Source organism: Durio zibethinus, chromosome 1 (assembly GCF_047325235.1).
Source record: "Durio zibethinus cultivar Kanyao isolate XHJ-2024 chromosome 1, ASM4732523v1, whole genome shotgun sequence".
Taxonomy (NCBI): domain Eukaryota; kingdom Viridiplantae; phylum Streptophyta; class Magnoliopsida; order Malvales; family Malvaceae; genus Durio; species Durio zibethinus.
In genome coordinates, this window is record NC_143162.1 from 8,795,920 (window position 1) to 8,801,090 (window position 5,171).

Here is a 5,171-nt window from a genome sequence, read left to right on the forward strand (position 1 = left end):
AAAAAATGAAAAAGCAAAAACTTAAAAAACGAAAATGGCCAAAAAAAAAAGGTCAAATGATAGTATGATGTGAACACTTTAATTGGGCATTTATGTTTTCAAATATAAATAAAAATACAAAAATAAATAATTAAAAAACAAAAAAAAAGTCAAAATTAAAAAAAAAAGTCTAAGCAAAAAAATAAAAAAATAATAAGAGTGTTATATAAATACTTCAATTTGAGGATGACAACAGATCAAATCTAGGACATATTAATGCTCACTCCAACTTTGTTTGGACCTTTTTAATAATTCAACTCGGCTTTGATTTAAATGCAACATCGAGTTTTTTATTTATTAGCACATGATCTTGGCCCATCACATTTATATAATTCACATTTGATTCGATTTGATCAAAAATTAATTTAATATAATATTTATAAAAATATTATTTTTTAATATAAATTAAATCTTAATTATGTATATATAATATTTTTATTAAATTAAGACAGTAAATAATAACTTATACATATATAATTAAATAAATAATAATATATATTTATATTTATTTGAGATAAGGTGTAATATTCTAAATCCATTATTCAACTCGACTTTATTTTTTTTTATAAAAAAAAACATCATTTGATCTTGAATTTAAAAAAAAAAATTACACCTATTGGATTGAGATGAGTTGAAACTCATTGGATATGAGTTTTTTTTTTTGTCATCCTTACCTCATTTGATTTTTTTTATAAAATTTATCTAATTTAAAAATGTTAAAAACTAAAAAACAAATAAAATAGTAAAAAAAAAAAAAGCTAAATGGGTGTCACACGAATTTATTAAATTAAGGCATTAAATAATAATTTTATTAATATAATATTAAATTAATAATAAAAATATTTTTATATATATCCTAATGATAGTACCAAAATATATAGAGATTTACAACTTAATTTAGTTGAAATTTTTTGAAAGTGCTTGAATTTGGTGCATTTAATGTTTGTTTTCTTAATCTTTAAGTTTTTTCACTTGGAGTAAAATTTCTATTCATTTTTTTGTAAATTCCATGCAAGATTAAAATAACATCCATTCTTATAATATTTGGTCATGCAAGATGAGGATTTAGTTAAATTATACTTGAAGTAGGTTTCTTAAATTTAACTTGAAGTAGAATTTCTAATAGTACTTAAACTCCTACAAGCATTCGGTTTTCCTAAATCCAAGAGAACTTCGACATGCATGTTTGATAATTGAAGACTTTTAATTAAGGGATGACTCTATGAAGCATTCGACCAAAGAGGATTCAACCATGACTCTTTTGATCACCATTCAAATACTTATATTTCAAGAAGAACTTTTGCAAGATTAATTTTAAGAATTTGGATGAAAAGCAATGACAAGATCTTGGAATTCAAGATAGCCCAAACTCTTTAAGATCGCAAGATCAAGATATATGGAAGTGTGATGAATTGTCAAGATTGTATTTGAAGAAGCAAGATTGGCCAAAGCTCTTCAAAGTTTAAGATTCCTATGTCCAGCCAACACTATAAGATTAAGATGAGTTTTATCCTTTGGAGTTTAGATATAATTAAACTTGTAATCTTAATCTTTATCCTATCGTCAAAACTCTCATCTATAAATAGGGAGACTCTTTCTTTTATTTCACATCCCATTTCACACCATTCCTTTTCTTTCTTTTCTTTAGTTTTTTAGTTTTTTTTTTTAGCTTTCTTTGTATTCAGTTGTGACGGATTAGCCATTGCAAGAATTCTTGTTTTCTTAAATTTTTTCAACACAATCATTCTTTTATTTTTAAGATCAGGCTCTTTAAATATTTTTGTATTTATTTTTTATTTACAAGTTGTTTTTATGGTTTACAAGTTTCAGCCTTCTTTTTTGTTCCCAACCTAAGTTTCAGTTTTCATACAACTTTGCTCCATTCTTTCCTTTTACTTTATTCGATAGTATCAAATCTATTTTATTTTCTAGATCTAGTTAAATTCAGCCAAATTAAAATACTTTCAAAGCGACAATTAGATAAGTAGATCTAGGCCTATACAATCTTTTTTCTTTACTTTCTTTATTTGTAAATCAATTAAAGTTTTTATTAGTTTAGATATTAGTAGTTAGCTTATGACCTTTGGTACTTGAATTTGCCTAACAATTCAATTTTATAATCTTTTTGAGACAATACTCTATTTTCATCATTTTATTACTTAATTATAATTTGTGTACTTCGAGCATTATAAAAAGTAGCAATCAAGTTTTTGATGCTATTGTTGAAGATTATAGTGGTGTTCAATTCAATATCAATAAGGATACTCTATTCCATTATAATCTAAACATTTATTTTTATTTGTTTTAAACTGTTTTGATCATTTTTTTGTTAATATACGCGAAACTAGAAATGTTGACCTAACTCTACTTGATAAAGAAATTGAAAGAACTTTGAGATGTTTGAAAAGAGAGCAAACAACACTACTTACACTAATTCAAATGGCGAATGCAAACAATGAAGGTCGTAGAACATTGAGGGATTGTGTTATCCTTAATGCTAATAGTTTTCAACCATCCATAAGAAGGTCGGCCATAGAAGCAAACAATTTCAAAATTAAGCTTTCTATTATTCAAATGGTCTAAACTTTTGTACAATTTGGCAGTTTACTAAGTGATGATCCAAATCTCCACTTACTTAATTTTCTTGAATTATGTGATTCATTTAAATATAATGGTATTTCAGATGATGCAATTAGACTAAAACTTTTTTTTCTTTCAAGGACAAGCCAAAGTGTTGGTTAACTTCTTTACCATTTGGATCAATCACAACATGGGATGATTTGGTACAAAAATTCCTTGTTAAATTCTTTCCACCTGCCAAGATGGTTAAGCTAAGGAACAAAATAACAACTTTTATACAATTTGATGGTGCAATCTCTATGATGGTTGGGAAAGATTTATGAAGCTATTGAGAAAGTGTCCAAATCATGGTCTCTTTCAATGGCTATAAATACAAATCTTCTACAATGGATTGACACCATCCATGAGAACTATATTAGATTTGGCTATTAGAGAAGCTATTATGAGCAATACTACTAAGAAAACACATGAACTAATTGAAAAAATGGCCACTAAGAACTATCAATAGGGAATAGAATATAATGTATACAAAAAACTGCCGGTGTGTATAAATTTGATGCTTTTACTTCCATTAATTCACAACTAGCAAATTTAACTAAGAAAATTAAACCTTAAGAACCCCATCCTAAATGGTCCATGTCAATGCCATACAAAATCCATTTATGTCTTGTGAAATTTGTGATGGACCTCATGCTAATGAAAAGTGCAAATAATAGAAATGGTTTAGTATGCCCAACAGTCCAAGCCTACTTACAACCTCTATAGTAACACCTACAACCCAGGTTGACAAAACCATTCTAATTTTTCTTAAAACCAACCTAACAACCAAGTCACCAACCAAAATAATAATTTTTGCCAAAACCCACAACTATATAACCCACTTTAAGAAAAAAAACCTACTTTTGAAGAAATGTTGACCTAGTTCATGCAAGCAAATAATGCAACCATTCAAAGCCCAGCTATATCAACCAAAAACCTTGAAAACCAAATAAGTCAATTTGTTCAAGCCATAACAAACCAACCCTTAAGAATCTTGCCTAATAACACTGCGGCAAACTTTAAGAAACAAGGTAAGAAAGCATGTAATGCTATGTATTCTAATAGTGAATATGGTATGTACGATTATAAAGATAATGATATTATGGATGAGCCGATAGTGGTTAACTTGCCTGCTTTGTTAAGTAGTCTAAGGTTGATTTATTAGAAAGGATGATATAATGGATGGTGGGGAGCTATTGAGATATGGTAAGGAGGTTTTAAGTAGTTTTGATCAAATGGCTTTAGAAGCTCTTGAGAATATTGAACCATATGAGGAGATGGATGATTATGAGATTGAAGAGGATCCTAAGAAGTTCATTGAATATTCAGTTGAAGAGGGAAAGATGTTGATGCAAGTGGGAAAAGCACTTCATGAGAGTATTCAACCTGAAGTGGAAGAAGTTCAAGAAAAAAAATCATGAAGTCAAAAGGTTGAGAATGATGCCAAGGCCTATACTAAAAGAGCTATTCAAAGAGTTGAAAAACACAACTTTTTTTAATGACTGTAGTTTTGCACTTTGACATTTTCTTCCAAAAAAGCAAAAAAATCTAGAGAGTTTCACTATCTCTTGTAAAATTAGTCATTTGAAATTTGATGAAACTCTTTGTGATCTTAGATCCAGTATTAATCTTATACCTATAAATATTTTTATATAGCTAGGATATGGTAAACTGAAACCTCAGCATTCACTATTAAATTTGCTAATAGATCTGTTAAGAAACTACAAGGAATGTTGGATATTATTTTGGTAAAAGTTAGCAGGTATGCTTTTTTTTTTTATGAATTTGGTTGTCTTAGATATAAAAGATAATGAAGCCCCAATGTTGTTAGGTAGATCTTTTCTATTAACATCCAAAGCCTTAATTGATGTGTATAACCACTACAACAAATTTGGTCATTAGTGGTGCATAGAATACTGTCATTAAATATTTATTTATCATCACCCTATACATTTCATGACAAAAACTTAAATATCATGATGTTCATCATGTTTGCATCGTCGCTAAAGGTCTAATGTGATGGTAGTAAAATATCATCACTTGTTACGAATCTAATATGACAATAAAATAAAAGTCCACTTTTTTTGTGACGTTTGTTTTCATTAGCTATTTTGACAAAAAAAAAAAGACTTATAATCACCATAAAAAATGAAAAAATTTGATATATTAGTGACAAAAGGAAATCATCATAGTATTAGTGATAAAATTATCATCACCAATGATTGTAAGATAATATTTACTATGACAATAAAATCAAACGTCAATTGATGCACTATTTTTTATGACATTAGTTTTTGTCAGCTATTTATGAATAAAAATGTCATTAAAGGCTATAATTGTCACAAAAGAAATGATAAAATTCGATATATTAGTAACAAAAGGTAAATCATCGCAATATTGGTGACATAATTATTGTCACAAATGATTACAAGATTATGTCAAATGTGACAATAAAATCAAATGTCATCTTATATTTTTTTTTTTATGACGTTAGTTTTTGTGAACTATTTATA

The 5,171-nt window shown here is 27.4% G+C and overlaps 1 non-coding gene across 1 annotated transcript; it reads right to left on the minus strand.

Annotated features, from left to right (window-relative positions):
- Nucleotides 1-2,867: 2,867 nt before the first annotated feature.
- On the minus strand, nucleotides 2,868-2,973 carry LOC149520335 (small nucleolar RNA R71). Its single transcript, XR_016326336.1, has one exon. It is a non-coding gene; the product is annotated as a small nucleolar RNA R71 (small nucleolar RNA).
- Nucleotides 2,974-5,171: the final 2,198 nt, after the last annotated feature.